The 19270-nt window shown below is 32.3% G+C and overlaps 1 protein-coding gene and 1 long non-coding RNA gene across 2 annotated transcripts in view; one reads left to right on the top strand and one right to left on the bottom strand.

The window, feature by feature from the left end:
• The window catches only part of LOC123701819, a 143732-nt gene that overhangs the window by 24513 nt on the left and 99949 nt on the right, over positions 1-19270 (top strand). Inside the window, exon 2 of the mRNA XM_045649385.1 lies at positions 12693-12802. The gene's annotated coding sequence lies outside the window, so the exon portion shown is untranslated. The remainder of the gene's footprint in view (positions 1-12692; positions 12803-19270) is intronic.
• On the bottom strand, positions 14112-14978 carry LOC123701821. Its single transcript, XR_006752783.1, has 2 exons — positions 14906-14978; positions 14112-14776 (listed from the first exon to the last, which is right to left on the bottom strand). It is a non-coding gene; the product is annotated as an uncharacterized LOC123701821 (long non-coding RNA).

Genomic DNA, 19270 nt, shown 5'->3' with positions numbered 1-19270 from the left:
CAAACAGTGTGATAATGAGCTTTTACTAAATCAGGCACACTTCTCGAACTCTATATTTTCTCTTGTATCGGCTTTTCGGTAATACATATTTCAAAAGAAAAAAAATCATCTGTTGTAAGTTACGATACAACTTATATTTTACAGCATATTCAAAAGCAAAATGATGTCGATAAAAATATTTCAGGTCGTTTGAGAAATTTGCCTGATTTAGTAAAAGCTCATATTTTATTATTAATTATAATACGATAATATTTTTATTAATACCTATTTGATACACGAATTCAAGGTTTATAATGTACCTATGTATTATTTATTATATATTTATAGCGATAAACAAAACTTGTAAGAAAAGTAACTGATATATTATGTAATAGGAAGTGGCTAGATATAGGTGTGTGAAATATGATTATTACGAAATATAAAGCATTTCCTTACCCTAATAATATCTTCAATCGAATACTTAGATCCTTAATTATATAAAAAGTGAATTCCCGTATCTCCTAGTGGGGTAAGGGGCAGATGCATTATGGATACATCTGTTTCACTGATTGATTATTTATGGACAAGTAGGTGATCAGCCTTCTGTGTCCTGCCAGACCGAGACATTTTTTTTCTTCGTCTCCACCGGGGATCGAACCCAGGACGCCTCGGTTCTTCGCTCACGCGTCTATCACTGTACCAAGGAGGCGGTCTTTAATTATATACCTGTAAGTTAATTATTAATAAATAGATGATTAGTAAATAAGGTAATGACATATGAGTAAATTTAATGAAAACTGAAGAAGTAACTAAATTAATAGATAGCGTAGTGAATCATGATTCTTAATAGTTATGTATTTTTTGTCCATATTTTATTATACTGTCCTAGAGTTTTATAAAAAATGGCCACTATGTATAGATAAAAATAAATAAAATTTAAAAGGGATAAACGATTAAAATATAAACCAGACGAACACCTTTATAGCTATGAAAAAACTAAATTACTGATTTCAATGTTTGTTCTTAAAAATAATTTATAAACGTTCATCTAACATAAATCAATTTAAAGCATATAATATGAATTACAATATACAACTCAATTACATTATGTTAGATATTAAAGCGTGTAATGATACATGTTATTATATTTTTGCTAGGTACTATATAAGGTCCTGTGCCTGTAAAAATCCGTCAATCGTTACGAAAAGGAGTCGAAAAACAATGGTGTCAATAAAAATTATTGCTGGCTTAGTGATCCTGTGTGTGGCGCTGAGTGTAGTGCAAGGCCAGCACAATCCAAATTATGGTTCGAGGGACACTAACCTGAACCAGTGGGGACAACCGAAGGGCTGGCAGCATCACTCTCGCAGGCAACTCTCTCCAGGGAGATGCCCTATTCCTGGTAGATGCCAAATCGAAATAGTCAACTGATGTTTTAATGGAAATGTAAACCAGGATCATGTATGTGTTTGGTGAATAAAATATTAAAATAAATACAGTTCTTGTTTGCTCCTCAATATTAACACAAATTGATTTTTCACTTTAGTTGGTGATCTAAAAATCTTTGCTACTAAATTGAAAAGGTAAAGGTGGGTAAAGGTTCTGTCAAATTAAGTCGGCTAATCACGTACCTGCAGCAGAGGGTATTTTGGAATTGGACCCTTAATTGTGATGTGTATAAGCAAGCAGGGGCAATTTATAGAACAACTGAAATTGCTCCGACTGAACAACCGAGATTGTTCCAATATTGCCCCTGCGGTAGGTACGTGAGTAGCCGGCCTTAGATAAGCTGTTATAAGGATAAAATTATTTTAGGATTGTGTCAAGAAGGACACAGAGCCTTATTATAACAGCAAAAATATAATAAAATGTATTATTACACCCTTTAATATATCATATTGTAATTGAGCTGTATATTGTTATTCATATTACATGCTCTTAATTGATTTATTTCAACGGTTTTTAAATTTCAAGCGTGGAGGTGTGACCTGAAACGAAAATAGTATTTAAAAGCCTCTACATGCATCAAGCAGCCATATTTCTTCATATATGCTGTATGTTTTATTATAACCATGTTTCTTTCGATTCACTTGAGTTCATTTTATGGTAGTAGCACACCCCGGACACTCCATACAAAATTATCGTTTTGACAGTCACACTGTAGAGACTGCAAATGTGTGTGTTAACGCTTTATGGTTGGCACATTTTGACTAACGTAAAAAAAAATCGCGTTTTTCTGATGAAATACATCCGTAAACAGCACAATATCTAACCATTTTGTACGAAAAAATTAATGTTGTCAATCTTCGTTGCGTATCGTCCTTGCAGAAAAATGCGGACCATTTTTAGGCTGATCAGGTAATTTTTGGGGCGAATTTATCGATCCGTTGGAGAGCTTTTTTTTAAAAAAAAAAAACATCAATGACATCCAGGTTTTGAATTCATAGAACTGCTATATGAAATACTCCACTTTTATTGGTCCTGGCGTGATGATATACAGCATATAGCCTTCCTCGATAAATGGGCTATCTAATTCTGAGAGTATTTCTCAAATCGGATTCGTCGTTGACGAGATTAGCGCGTTCAACCAAACAAACTCTACAGCTTTATAATATTAAATTGGTATACATATTATTCCCTAGACTTTTCGAACATACATTTAGTATAGAGTTAACAATAAATGTACAAATTGATTGATTCGCGGAACCGTAGCTTGTTCACATTCCTTTATATTGAATCAAATAATAATATTATTATTTTGAGAGTTCGATATACTTAAAGGAAAAGGATTTTATTTCATTTTAGTTTTTGAACGGGCTCGTTTCTCGAAGCTTTGAGATTATTATTAACTAGCGGTTTCCCCTCCTGGCTCCGCTCCTGTTGGTCTTAGTGTAATAATTATATAGCCTTCCACTATAAATGGGCTATCTAACACCAAAATAATTTTTCATATCGGACCAGTAGTTCTTGAGATTAGCGCGATCAAACAAACAAACAAACAAACTGTTCAGCTTTATAATATTAGGATAGATTTTAATTGAAGGTAATTTTATTTAAGCATAAAAGCTTCTTGCTAATCTAAGTGAAAATATTAAATATTTTAGAAGGGACCCTCATAAAAATTTAGTACCGGAATAAAAAGTATGTTATAATACGTTATTTGAGACCTAATAACCGATATATATCATAAAAACTGTGTATTAATAATTATTGTGTGTGTGTATTAATAATTATTATAATAAATAATTAATATAATTTGCCTTGATTAAATATTATTTAATCAGGGCATCGATGAAAACTTTCAGCTGTATGTACTTATAGTATACACTGGTAGGCTTTGGTAGGTATGAAGGAAGTTGGTGACTTTTTTGTCAAAGTTTTTATTGTTTACTACGACAATATATTTTGAAAGGCTAGTCGTTTAGATAGGCCAAGTTCAACATTGTGACAGGAAGATTTTAATTAAAAGTTCACGAACAATTTACTTGGTGTAACTTACATGAAAGATCAGCCCCCGTACCAAGATGTATTTTATATGTCCGCGATTTCGGTCATAAAATAGTCGATGTGATTTCCTGCATAAAATCCTTTGCTATGTGTATTCTGGGGTAAAAGGACATCTGTATAGTACAACCTTTCAGTGATATTTCATTGGAATTATACAAAAAACATATTACTTATATACCTACCTTCTTACCTTTATACTTTGTTCTTACAATACAATGAAATCACACAAAATGAGTGTCTGACATCTTGAACGAAATAAAGACGAAGTAGGAAGTAATTTATCATTAAAATATATTAAATTAATTATAAGTACTAAATTGATTTCCTATTCGTTGCGGTTAATAAATTCATATACCTACCCACGATAAAGGAGGACATAAAAGCCACTCCGCGGTAGAAAAAGACATACTTCGTACAGAAATTCAGCACATCACCATGTTCCTTAAAGTTATGCTAATTGTCGTAGCAGTGGGGATGGTACAGGGTCGATATAGACCACCAGAGGAGGATTCACCTGAAGACTCACTAGAGGCTATTAGGAGAATCTATTTTGGGAATAATCATAAATGTGGTCCTCACTCGATTTGGTATAACGGTAGATGTAATCCGCCATTGTTGGGCTCTGCAAGATCAGCTCATCATATTATGCTGCCTGCTACTTCAGGCCAGCGCTGTATAGCTGGCACAGAAGATGGGACGTGCTGAAGTGAGCTGCTATGCACATGCATACAAAAAAGGAATTCCATCCATCTTCAAGTTCATTTTGTTTCTCATAACCATCACCAACTGAAAATAGGGGGAGATTTTCATGGCTTTTTTTATTTTCCTCGACTATATTTTGGCCTCTTTGATTGGGATTCGATATGTATTCAATATTCAGGGTGTGTAAAGACAGCGAAAAATAAACTCATTCTCATTAACGTTTTGTTTTATTTATTCAGTTTATATTCTGTTCTATGCAACTTTTATTTATTTATTTATTACATTTACATTTATTTCAGAGAATATTTTCGAACGCACTAAGAATAACAATAGAATACTCTACGCTGGCGTAAAGCCTTCTTTTGTTATTCTTAGTGCGTATTTACACTAAAACAATTTGACATAGTAGGGTAAGAACACAGTATTACAATATTATTTTCTACAGTAAGGAAACGCCTTTGATGTCTCGTGATGCCGCCGCCAGCGTAGGTACTTACGCTGCCGCACGAAAATACGCTAGGGTTGCAATAAATGGGAAATAAAACAATTGTGATTATTAATATTATTATGATGAAATCATTTATTCATATTATGTACATTCAAAATAATTGCGATTATTAAATCTGATGTAATTATTTGTTCATAAATGTATAATTACAGATATTGCACTGCTAAATATTATTTACGTGGACACTTTATTTTTGGATGTTCTTAATTGTATATTATACCATTTAACTAAGTAATGCATTCGCATTGGGATGTACAATCTGATTAGAAAATAATGAGGACAACATATACATAGCTTTGATTTTAATTCAACAGATACAATTAATACAATCTTTCTGAAATATTGTTTCCTTCTGGGATTTCAATGTAGATTTACATCCGTAAACGGAACAGTTTGTGCGCGCCATAATAGAATATGTAAGTACTTAGGTATAATAAAAATATTACACAAAAAATACGACTGCGTCGTCCTTTCGCGATAGTTAATGCAAACTCAGCGTGATTGCATTAAGCGGCCCGCGTCGCCCGACCCCCCGCCAGTTCCCCTCCGTTTCTCTGCACAAGTACATTCGTCGCCATACTGTAGGAAATATGGTAATACTGTGGTAAGAATGAGCATTCGCTCGTTTTATGTAATTGCACCGTAATAATACCGATGATTCGGAATCGCAAATGTTTGGTTTAGTTCGTATCATTAAAATTATTTATAAATGATAAATGTTTAAAGAATAGAAAAAATTAATGAAAAAATTAAGAAAAAATTAATTAGATTCTTTTTATTTTAAAACTACACATAGACAACTATTCTCATCTGCACTCAGGTGGACAGCTTACAAGTGGCGGCATAGTGCTGAATCTTATTATTTTATGCTCTTATATCGTTCTAGATATCGTATCGGTCATTTGAACCTGGTGGTTACCCATAACTTTTTCAACATGGGCCTGTAGTCTATGTGTAGTTTTAAAATAAAACGAATCTAACCCTCGATGGTGAAAGACGCGGGTTGGATTCCTGTTTCGTGATCGTTATTTTTTTCTATTCTTTAAACATTTATCATTTATAAATAATTTTAATGATACCAACTAAACCAAACATTTGCGATTCCGAATCATCAGTATTATTACGGTGCATTTACATAAAACGAGTGAATGCTCATTCTTAACTACTATGTCAAATTGTTTTAGTGTAAATACGCACTAAGAATAACAAAAGAAGGCTTTACGCCTGCGTAGATAGTATTCTATTGTTATTCTTAGTGCGTTTGAAAATATTATACGTAATGTTCTTGTATTCAAAACTAAAACTAGTATTCAGTGTAGTTCAGTATTAGAAACACACTTAAACATGAAAGAAAACAACAAAAATAAATGTACAAATAACTTTATTTTAACATCCTGTCCTAAAAATTAATACACATTATATTGTTGATATATCAAAAAATACAATTAAAAAGAAACATTTAAAATATCGCTTCAGTATGTTCCTTCTCCAATCTCAGTGGGTCAATGCCACCCCACAGGTGTCAGTGATGTCCCGATCTTGCAGACGCTCTTCGATACTGATCGTCGGGTATACAATACCCTGGAGCGAGCTGAATGGAACCGGGGTAACAATACGGTTTTGCACCGAAGCCATATGCATGTTCTTCTGATGGTGGATCTTTATCTTTAAATCCATACGCATGTTCTTCTGAAGGTCGATCTTTATCTTTAAATCCATACGCATGTTCTTCTGAAGGACGATCTATGTCTATAAATCCAGACTGCACCATCCCTGCGACCAGAAATATTAGGAGAACTTTTAACATGCTGTTGTTTTCTGTAAATGTGACTTTTACACTCACGGAGACGCTTTTAAATCGTCTTTTATCATTTTTTTATCTAATTAACTGCAACGAATTATAGAAATCAATTAAGTGTTTTCAATCAATATTTTAAAATATTAAACCGTGGAATGCACATACTTCGTAATTGTTGTGGTTTTCATTATATTACACAGATAAATGAATTATTGTAAAATAAATAATAGTGAAATAAAGATAATGAAACAAACAATCACTGTCACAAATACCTCTAAGGGTTTGTCCAATTACATATATTTGTATGTAATTTTGTCTATACTTGAATGTATCTTAAAAAAATACCTTTATTAATTCATAGTTATTTTCTAAGTTAGTCTGTAAGGTATTTATTCTATGGGTCTGTACAATTTATTGTCTGTCACCTGAAATGAATGTAAATGTAATAAATAAATAAAAGTTGCATATAGAACAGAATAACTATAAACTGAATAAATAAAATAAAACATTAATGAGAATGAGTTTATTTTTCGCTGCCTTTACACACCCTGAATAATGAATACATATCGGATCCCAATAAAAGAGACCAAAATATAGTCGAGGAAAATAAAAAAAAGGGCAAGGGGAAAATCCCCCTATTTGCAGTTGGTGATGGTTATGAGAAACAAAATAAACTTGAAGATGGATGGACTTCCTTTTTTGTATGCATGTGCATAGCAGCTCACTTCAGCACGTCCCTTCTTCTGTGCCAGCTATACAGCGCTGGCCTGAAGTAGCAGGCAGCATATTATATTCTCACCTGCACTCAGTTAGACAGCGTAGCATTCACAAGTAGCGGCATAGTGCTGAATCTTATTATTCTATGCTCTTATATCGTTCTAGATAGGTCACCTGGTGGTTCAAATGACCCATAACTTTTTCAACATGGGCATGTAGTCTATCTGTAGTTTTAAAATAAAACGCATCTAACTTAACATCATCACCTCGATGGTGAAAGACGCGGGTTCGATTCCCGTTTCATTATTGTTTTTTTTTCTATTCTTTTAACATTTATCATTCAACACATGGATATTCATAACCCCCTTTTTATAGTGGGGAAATCTTCCAAAGATACCCACGGCCCCCGGGGAAGGAGCCGTGGGTTATGTCGGATTCTTACCGATTAAAACCCCACTGTGTTCCGTCGAGCCGCTTTTATGATGGGGCCGCGGGTATTGATTAGAATTCTTCCGCGACCATATTCATAACCCCCTACGCAATGCAATTTTTCCAAAGAAGAGAGTTCCTAGTTACTAGTGAATTTGTTGTTCGAAATACTGAAAACTTTACTTATTATTTTAGATTTAAAATATATAAACAAACGATGCCAAAATCAATATTTGTTTCATAAGGAGACTTCTGTGATGGAATTGTGATTGGCTTTAAAAAAAAGGTGGATGTTTTTATTCTCTTACAAAACAGTATAAAATTTTTTATTATTGCACAAAATATGTAGATTTGATAGGTACTTATAATAATATTTCTTACTAGCTTTCCACCCGCGGCTTCGCCCGCGCAGTCAAACAAAAACCCGCATAGTTCCCGTTCCCGTGGAATTTCCGAGATAAAACCTATCCTATGTCCCGGGGTAAAAAGCAGCCTATGTCCTTTCTCGGGTATCAAAATACCTCTATACCAAATATCATGCAAATTGGTTCAGTAGTTGAGGCGTGATTGAGTAACAGACAGACAGACAGAGTTACTTTCGCAATTATAATATTAGTATGGATTAAAAATTGATGTTAATGGATGTGGCAGGTACATGTATTGGGTACAATAATTACTTAGAAATTTTACATAGGCTAACGATTGAATTAAAGATAGCATGAGAAGTATACAACGGACTGTAGTTTACAAAGTAACGAGGAAAACTAAGTTCATATTATCATTATATAATTAACATGTGGCATCTAACAATATAATTCATCACTTCATGAATTTAATTCATTATTTTATACAATATGATCTTTTACTAGTTTCAAGAATTATTCTATCGATTCTTGCCTCTATTCCATTACTTACATAATATGACGCAACGAAAAGAACCTAAGCCATGGAAAAGATAGAACACAAAAAATAATATGAAAATATGACATCCAGATTTTACTATAATAATAATAATTTAATAATAATAATTTATTTATTAATAGAACAACATAGGTCCACTTGTTAGTAATTTCTTAATTACTATGTTAGTACATTACATTAATTATTTAAATATTATCATTTTACAATTTACAATTTACCATCTATATGTCATTTTATTTTTATTGATATAGGATGTGTGTACTTGCTCGCAATGGTGCAAGTACACACAATCAAATCTATAGTTTAAAAATTTAATAAAAAGCTGATCACTGGCATTTTCATTATTTCGAGGAAAGTGCCTTCTTAGAAGACACTTCTCTTCCGTAACAACTAGGTACGTCCGTACGTGTTATGAAAGAGAAGCGGCTTTTATAGTTTTCTTAGATTTAGGTTTAGAAATAAAAGAACAAATGTAATTTGCATATGATTTTATTATCCCCACATTACATTTCTGGCGAATCAGTGACGTGTAACGCATAAGTTGTTTACCCTGGTCGTCCCGGAGGGACACCCGAGCACTTGGAAGGCGCTTTTCATCTGAACTCCAGGGGAACCTGATCTATCCAGCATAAACTGGCTTGGATCCAACTCGCATTCACCATCAGGGGTGTGAAGGAACCCTTCTGGGCATGTCTCCCGGTAGGCATACGTCTGGACTACGCTCACTGCAATAACAAACAATGCAAATTTAACGAACATCATTTTGCAGTTAATGATGATAAATGTGCCAAGTGCTAATGTAGAGAGCTTTATATAATCGTCCTATTTATGACTTTAATGACCGCGACAGAAACAAATCAATTGCATCGTGTGTTTAAGTAACTCAAAGCGCATTTTACACGGTTATTAGTTAAATTTAAAGTTTAAAATAAAGATATAAAACGCAATTAAAATAGGATATGCGTTAATCGATTTCGTTAATGTGATACGGTTATTATTTTTAAAATTATAATTAGTAATTAGCATAGAAATATTACCAAAACGAAAGGGGGATCTTTATATTATATTAGTAAGATATACGTATAGAGACGGGCATACATTAAATTATTGTAAAAATTTTAAAATTAGTATTAATTCTTGTAATAAGCAATACATGGAGCATGGTGCAGGGCAGGATCATTGTCCATGATAATGTACCAGATACGGTAAATAAAGTAGTGAACTTGAATTGTCCTCCAGGGCAGATTTCAACTATATGTATATTGTATATGGCTGTTATAATCCTTTCATATTACCCCGACCGGGTGAAACAGATTCTGAAAGTAGTTGTGTTAAACAGAAATAATAAAAATAAATCATCGCAATCTGTAATGCGGACTTTTGATGTGCTTTTCATTTTGTGTTCTTTCACTTCTTTGACATGTTTGAGTTCTGAAGTGATAAACTAACTCTTACTATAAGTACTTAATCTTACTTTATTATATGACTTAGTTACATTTGAACCAAGATTAAAAAGGGTTTTACCTGCTTAATAAAAATAAAATTAATTGATTATTAGAATACACTTTATCACTTTTAAAGGTTCATAATTATAAAAAAGCAGAATTATTGTTGAACCTCAGTTTGTATGGCTTGCTAATTGTTTTTTTTTTATTAATACAAATAGTAATAAATCTCTACAGTTGATTAAAATTATATAATGATTATTCATACACATAGTATAAGTAAATACAATCGCTTATAATATTATATCCGTAATTTACAGTTATCGTAAAGGTCAGGAACATTAAACTATAGCTTGTGTAATCAATGACAAAGATACATAGAAACATGATTATCCAATATCCATACTAATGTTATACAGTCCGTCTGTTTACTTTCACGGTTGAACTTCAGCATCGATTTCTGTAAAATTTGGCAAGAAAATAATCGTATTTTATAGGCATTTATTATATTGTGCGATCATATTTATTTTTGTATTAGGTATATGAGATGGGTATAGGTGAAACAACGAGACATAGCTAGTTCTTTATAATGAATAATGATATTTTGAATATTGATGATACTTTACTTACAATTTGTAGATCAATTTAAATACAACATACAGATGATAAGTCTTGCTTCATAATATATTTTCAAGTGATAATTTTAATTTCGTTTAGTGTGGAAAGGGTTTGTGTCATTGGTCTGATGGGGGCATGCTAATGTGATATAATGTATTAAACAGAGAAAAGGGGACATACGACTTCAACAAAGACATACATTGTAATAAATACCGTATAACCCTTGAATGTTTATCATGAATCTAACGACTTAGACTTCGATGCACGCATCAAATCATTTCAATAAATTTTGAACTCGAGAAATTTTTAAATCAAATACTTATTACTAGCATTTTCCAACTAAACATACGAAGGAATATTGCCGTAATACAAAGCAATAATAAACAAACACAGAGACAAGTCTTAAACAAAACGTAAATTGTTCGCTCAAAAGACATTTGACGACGCGCGCTTTGTACGGAAGTCTTCAGGACATTTCTTGTAGAAATGAAATTGTATTGTAGAGCAAGTGTTGTATGTTTAAATAACAAGACAATGTTCTTGGTAAAGACATATTAAAATTTGTAGTTGAAAAGCATGTGAAGATATAAAGAATTGCAAAGACTGCAGTGCAATGTTAAACAGAGTGTCTAGAAAGTAATAAACAGACAGCGGTTAAGAATTTCAGTTTTAACGGTGTATGGAGCGTGGTTCTGGGATGACCGTGCTGACTGCTGTGAAGTGCTGTAAAGTACTAATTCGAGACGTCGCGTCAGGACGAAATAACTTCTTTCATTTATTTTTCACCGTCAATTTCGAGAAGAGAGAGATATTTGTTCGTTTCAGTACTTGTTTATAATATACATACGTAGATATTGAAAACGAAAATAAACTGCTCTTAATTAGTAACTTAGTTTTTTTAATGTGACCAAGACACGTGGTGAACATACTGCATAACTACATTCGTATTAAATATTTCAAAATAGTTTTTATAGCATCCTTTATTTCAACATTCCCACAATGAATATAGCCTATCCAATCCTTCGAAAATCGAAAAAAAAAACAAATCAGTCTTTCCAGAAACATTACTATTCTATTCTTATTTAGTTCACTTGCAATATCTACGCTTATAACAAAGCGTCCGTGTCTCCTTTAATTAAATAAATTTATAGGTCTGTGGTCACGACCACAATTAATTTTCCTCCGGCCTTCGCTTACCAGATATTAGATAAAAAATAACAGATATCTAAGAAGATATTACTTTTGTAACTTATATAGACTTATATTAGAAGACTAGCTGCGTTTCGCGGTTTCACCCGCGTGACTCCGCTCCTGTTGGGCTTAGCGTAATGATATATAGCCAGCCTTCCTTGATAAATGGGCTATCTAACACCGAAATAATTTTTCAAATCAGACCAGTAGTTCCTGATATTAGCGCGTTCAAACAAACAAACTCTCCAGCTTTGTAATATTAATACCTATGGATATAGTATATAGATATACTATCTATACTATTGAATTCTTTATAGACACAATAAAAGTTATAAACGAGTAAATGGCTCTTGAAGTAGAATGTTAGACCTCCCAAGTGTCCTTAAAAGTATTAAAAGAATATTTATTTAGACGTGCGGCTATTTGGGGAGAGTAGGATTTAGTTTATCTATTGTTTTCGATACTTGGGTATATTTTTATTCACTCGAGGATACATTTTTATCGTTTGTATGTTTGATTCTTATGTGGATATTATTTAATATATTCTTCTCATGTAGTGGCTGAAGGAATTAATCACATCATAGTTTATAATGGGTAATCCATTCTATGAGTAGGCAGGTGAACTAAGTAAGTAATCATTATCTCTTTTTTTTTTGTATAAAAGCCCTTATTACAATTGTATAAACACAAAAAATATCTAGATTGGATGCAACTAATAGCCTCTAGCCTAAAAATGCAATTTTCTTATTTCCACTGGAGAACGACTTAAAAACATCCAGGCACTTCTCACACAATACACGAGAATCATTTCCAACCTGAACCTCTTCGTTCGTGGTGCAGGGTTCAACCCTCAAGTGAACATTACATCTTGTTGCAGATGCGACAAGCGGGCGCGTGACCACGGACGGGCTGTTGAGCGCGCTGGCCCGACTGCGCCGCCCGCCGCCCCCCCTGCCGCCCCCCCTGCCGCACACACATCCACGCAACGTGAGCTTATGTGCTAGAAGATAGTAATAGCAGAGAAGATAGCCTAGTAGCTAGACTAGCCTGCTGTGTCCTGACACAACATGACAGAAATCGTGACAATAAAAATATTTATTAACAAGCTTTTATTATTAATGAACACGGTTTTATTAGCTTCACCTGAATTTTTGTATGACTCCTTTAGAGTCGATTTGACGTATTTTAAACGGGCAGATTTGATTCGAACTTTGTACACTTTGGGAGCGATGCGAGCTTTGTTTAGTTCAAGAAAAAGCTCGGCTTTCATAAATTCTTAAAAACTTTCAAACGAGATGTTATTAAATACAAAGCAAAACGGGATTAAAGAACTTGATTAAGTACGAAATAAATCTTTCGCTTAGACACAACATGCATTGGAACAGAATTAAAACTTATATTAGAACTTTTTACGAAATGGAAATTAAATAAAATGGATTATAGAACTTAATTACTTACACAATAAAATTTATTCACATTAGATTCGGGAATTGCAATTTTGTTTTAATTTCAAATTCTTACTTTGCTCAATTTAAAGCAAATTAAATTTCAAAAACCTCGTTCCAACGTTTAAATTTTAATATAAAACTTTAATCTTAAGTTTCCAGACTAATAGAGTATTATTTTTTGTATTAGAACGAAAAAAATTACAAATTGCCCTAGTTTAATCGCTTTAAATATTCTTTCATTATCGAAGGTCAGAGACAATAAAATTTTCTTTCCCAACTGTAATAATAATATCTAATACATACGATATTCATTCTACATTTTTTTTTAATTAACAGTATATTATTTAGTAGTCTCAGATAGTATAATGATGAAATACGCATTCTAATAGAGAGAGTATTATATTATGGTAGAGATTAGGATTCTTTTTTATTTATTTATAATTTTTATTGTTATTGTTTTTGAAACTTTTTATTCTCTGTATAGGCAATTTTTATATATCTGCATTTAACCATGCGTATTGCGTAGGCCTTCGTCTAAATAAAGAATTAATAGACTAGACATTATAAACAGTATATGCACTTAAGCGTATTCTATAAGCCGGTACTGCAATTTAAAAGCTCGTTTGGCTCGTCCCGTCGGCCGCGTGCCAGCCTCTTATGTAAGGGTTAACTTATTACTACATTAAAGTGTTATATTACTACACGACATTGTGAGGGTTAATTATTGTTCTATTTATTGATAAATTTAATTGTTTTAGTTATAAGATGCATAAAAAAATTTCGGTAGTGATCATTGTAGAGCTGAATGACCAAACTATTTATTCCAAAAAACTTCTTCACTACTTAGTTTAACCCTTAGCTGGTATCGCCTTTTTTGGCAACACTACCGGTATCGTGGGTCAAATTCTACCCATACCAAACAATCTGTTGTAGAACGTAGATTTTTTATTATTTGTATAAAATATGGTTAGAAAAGAAATAAAAAAATATTTTTTTACAAAATAACCTTATTTAATATTAGAATATAAAAAAAAATATCATGTTTTACACACATTTGTAAATAACCTTATTTTTTGGCACTTTTTGGTTAATGTGAACTTAAAACATAAAAAAAAATTGAAATGATAGAAAAACTTTAACTAAAATATATTTATGGCACTTCTAATATCTTTATTATAACAAAAAAACAAATTGCTTCTGAAATCAGCATAAAATAAAGAAAATGACAACCAAAACCAAAATGACTTCTACCATCAACTATCATCCTCATCTTCTTCACTCTCATCTCTCGTATTTTCGTTCCTCGTATATTTTCTATTATTCTCGTATCTCCTCTTCGTTTTCACTGTCGTCAGAACTTACTCCAAATACACTGTCTTCTAAGCAACTAACAGATTAGGGATTGTCTCGATCGCTGATGATTTCGTCGTCACAAAGTTGGTTTACATTTGGTATTCTTTCATTTTTCAATTCCAAATCATCACTTAAGTCGTTCATCAACTCCTCGATTTGTCTGTCGTTCAAAAAGCCCTCCAATGTAGTACAAATAAACAATAAAACCAAAAAAGTAAGTAATTACACTCAGTGAAAAAAGTTACTTATTTGGTATCGTGGGTCGAACGTGACCCAGAAAGCTACTTACCTCCGCTCCTAAGATAGTCACAGTTCTGCACATCAACACCCCGCTGCAGCTAGCGACGCACTGAGAATACTTAGAAGCGTACAGTCGTTGCATAAAATATTTAAAGAATTATAACCGAAAATGTTCGCTTCTGGGTCAAATTTGACCCACGATACCTGCTAAGGGTTAAAACAAAATCACTTTTCGTCATCTGTATTTCTGTATGCTTGGATTTTTAAAATTACGCAACCTAATTTGATGTGATTATCGCAATATCCGCCCTGTAAGTAGAGCTTGGGCGGGCGGCTTGTGTATTAACATGAAAGACTAATTGAAAAATAAATGCTGTGTTTAGTTTTAAATACGCACAGATCCAAGTTTAATGAAAATTATTTCAAATATAATTGTAAAATTTCAAGTAGGTAATCTTTAAACAAAGTTAATTATAATTAATAATTAAAACATATTGTATTAATACGTATGTTAGTTTCACCTTCAACATAAGTTGCATGTTAACGAGATATAAATTATTCTTATGTTAGTAAATACCATACGCTTTTGAATAGAAAATATATCATCAGAACTTTAATTAATTTAAGTTTAGTTTCATTTCAATTGAATTTTAATTATTTTATGTAGTTAAGTTTATTAGATGATTTATATCAATCTTACTTTCATCTATTACTCGTATAAATGCAAAAGTTTTCGGACAGATCAAAATAGAAAAAAGTGCGTCTTTTGATCAAAATCGGATCATCTCATGGACTATTCAAACAAGCTTTTATTTGTTTCACCTTTTTTTAAGAGGTGAAATATTGTATAAGATGCCCACGGCATCCGGGAAAGGAGCCGTGGGTTATGTCGGATTCTTACTGACTACTTAAAACACCACTGTGATCCGTCGAGCCGCATTAATGATAGGGCCGCGGGTTTCACCTGTATATTTGTATGTAACCGACTTCTTTAGACTCGATTTGAACTACTTTAAACGGTCAGATTCAATCCAAACTTTGTACTCTTATCAGTGATAAGCGAGTAAAATAATTGCATGATTTCATCCTATTAAAAGCGTGTTTTTAGTTGTTTTTAACGTAGGTAAAGAAAACTTTCCGATTTATATGCATACTTAATTTCAATCAAATAAATACCTTAATTTTAATTAAAAAGGCAATAAACATACAAAATATACAAAAGTACTTATAATATTAGATACAATTTACATTCTATTTATTCATCAATTGACATAAATAAATATGTCTAATGCAAAACATTAATAAATAAGATTTGACCTCACGTAAATCGATAATTTCTGACTTATCCGGGTGTAGGTTATTTATAATATCTAATCTCTATTATTTAAAATTAATTTTTAATATTCATTTACTATCTATGTATATTATTAACTACATATCTACAAATCGTCAGTAATTAGTTTATCAAAATAACATTATAATATGTGTTCATCGAAACGCGACTACGAATGACAAAAATTATCAACCCATCTCTAAACTTCATATTTAAAATATGTAAAGTATATTTTATATCTAGTAATACCAAGCTAATATAAACGAATATACTAACTCAAATTCTAACAAATAACTAATTTAATTACCAACAAAATTTTCAATCTAATTTTTACATTATTGACGCAGGTACCACATTCTTCTCAGAACAGTAGACGGGTGGCGTTAATGAAAATGTCTCTCACACTAGCGCCCATTAAAAGTTTGCGAAATAAACATGTTCGTGCCTGTGTAACTAATATTAAATTGCCCTTTATCAATTTAGTTGCGACCCGTGACGTGGCCTGTATTTTAAAGAGACTGAGAGTGATTCACAATTCTTTTGAAACTATAAACTTTTTTATTAGAGTCAACTTTTACAAGCGTTTTTATGTCGTATTTTTTTAAGTACAACCACTTCATAATCTATTTTCTCCTGAAAATAAACGAAAAGAAACTCGATACCAATGTACTTTCAATCACTTAATTAGTGTTGTTTTTTTGTAAGTCAATGTGCAAATAAAGCACCTTATTTTATTTTAAACTAGCGGTCCGCCCCGGCTTCGCCCGTGGTACATATTAACGTTTTCTCTACATAAGAACCATCCTCGTAATTCAAGAAATATAATAAAAAAAGAATTATCGAAATCGGTTCAGCCGTTCTCGAGTTAAGCGCTTACCAACACATTTTGGGATTCATTTTTATATTATAAGATAAAGGGACGATGTCATTAAAATATAAACAGCAGAAAACATTTATGTAATAAAAACTATTAGTTGATCCGACAGACGCTGTCTTCGTATCTGCCGCTTGAATTTGAAAAAGACTTAATTTTCTTAAAGATTTTCTAATTTCCTGAGCAATTTTCTTAATATCAATCCTGTTTCATTTTTTTACAAAACACATAAAATATATCAAACTTGAAAATAAATCGATTACCTACTGAAATCTGAAAAGTGGGAAGTCTTTCGAGTACCTATTGACGTAACGAAGGGAAAAAGGGATTCGGTACATGTATATATAGACGTATGTCACTTCTATACCTATATTAAACAATACTTCAGTATATAAACAAACTGGCACGCACCACTCGACTCTACAGCCCCTAGAACACAATACTTGATACGTTACTAGCTTCGAACAGTATTCGGCCATTCAATAATACACATTTGGAGTACATCCAGACATATCACGTCGATACACTTCCAAATGGATTTTTTTTCATGCACTTTGCTTCACGCATGAGCTAGTTTGTTTCGGGGTTTTGGCTGCGTTAACTCCACATTTATGGCAAATAACTGTTGTTGGCAGTTAGCATATTCTATTTTGATTTTACAGTTTACATTCGAAATATGAGTTGAAAATATGGAATATGTTTTGCGTGTTTTGTTTTCGGTTTGACTGCAGTCTGCAACTAACTTTCATCATTCTTTCATATATACATTAAAATGTAGGTAATTAATTAATTTCTCTCAACGGTGTTTTTCATTCATCGCTAAGTAAAGATGCGGATGAACTCCTAAGGCGATGAAATGAGTAGTTAGGTAAGTGAAATTTTAAAAGATGAAACCTTTTTATATTGTCTCAACAATAATGGGTGGATATTCAATCAAACCAGAACGAATCTGCATGTAAATGAATCATTTTGAAAACTTAAACAAGAAAACATATCAATGAAAAATAATGTTTGTAACCCACCTACAATACGTACCTTCATTTTACAACTCTTCTCTTTGACAATAGGTATATCCAAGAAGGTATATCCTGTCTATCTTGAAAACAATGACAATCAAATGAATAGATATGTTGAATTTTAAAATCAATATAAAATAATAAACTATCCGCTTTAAGTTTACAATTTAGAAACTATTTAGTACGTAACATAATCTAAATGCCTTTACAGCGGCCGAGCATCGAACCCACTGGCGGTCACCTGTGTGATCTAGTTAGCCGTTTGGCTGACTGCGCTTTGTGCATATCGCTCTATATGCTGGAAATTACTACATTTATTTTATATTTATATGCAACTAGCTTGGTTTTGTAATGCGTTATATTTTGAGCATATTATTTAATAAGTACGTAAGCAATTGTAGAGAAATAAATTCATATTTAGAGCTATGGTATGGTATAGTAAATTAACACGAAAATACTATTAAATAAGCTATTAAAATATATTATATTGAATAAATTAAAATGCAATACTAACAAAAGAACACACAGAATAACAAAATAACAACGGAAAATAGAAGTAAATATTATGCTCTACCTCTATGTTCTTAGTATTGCAGGTCTTGGTAGAACTGAAGATAAATATTAATTATTTTAATATTATGTACGTAATACTTTCTTCTTCTCTTTGTTCAGCTCTTAGCTCTCCTTAATAAAAATACCATGCTACAATGTCCAATGTATTAGATAGAGTCAGTTGTATAATAAATGTCAGTGAAAATAATAATCTTCCCATTTACCCCACATCCATACTTTCGCATTTTTAATACTAGTATATTATAAATGCGAAAGTAACTCTGTCTGTCTGTCTGTTACTCAATCACGCCTTAACTACAGAACCAATTTGCATGAAATTTGGTATAGAGATATTTTGATACCCGAGAAAGGACATAGGCTACTTTTTACCCCGGGGACTCTGCGGGTTTTTCTTTGACTGCGCGGGCGAAGCTGCGGGTGGGAAGCTAGTTCATAATAAGTTATGAATTTTATTCCTCATATATCGAATTTACGTGACAAGCGACAAGAATACGTAAACATTTATATTTACATACTTTATCTTTGTGTTTACTTAGGTCACTTAAGTAAGCTTTATGCAAATGCTCCTAGACCCAACGGCTTTACATTGGTTGACCAGTCTATCAGCCTATTTTCTAT

This window comes from Colias croceus, chromosome 22 (assembly GCF_905220415.1).
Source record: "Colias croceus chromosome 22, ilColCroc2.1".
Lineage (NCBI taxonomy): Eukaryota > Metazoa > Arthropoda > Insecta > Lepidoptera > Pieridae > Colias > Colias croceus.
Note: the sequence above shows the minus strand (reverse complement) of the source record. Positions and strands in the feature narration are given on the sequence as shown.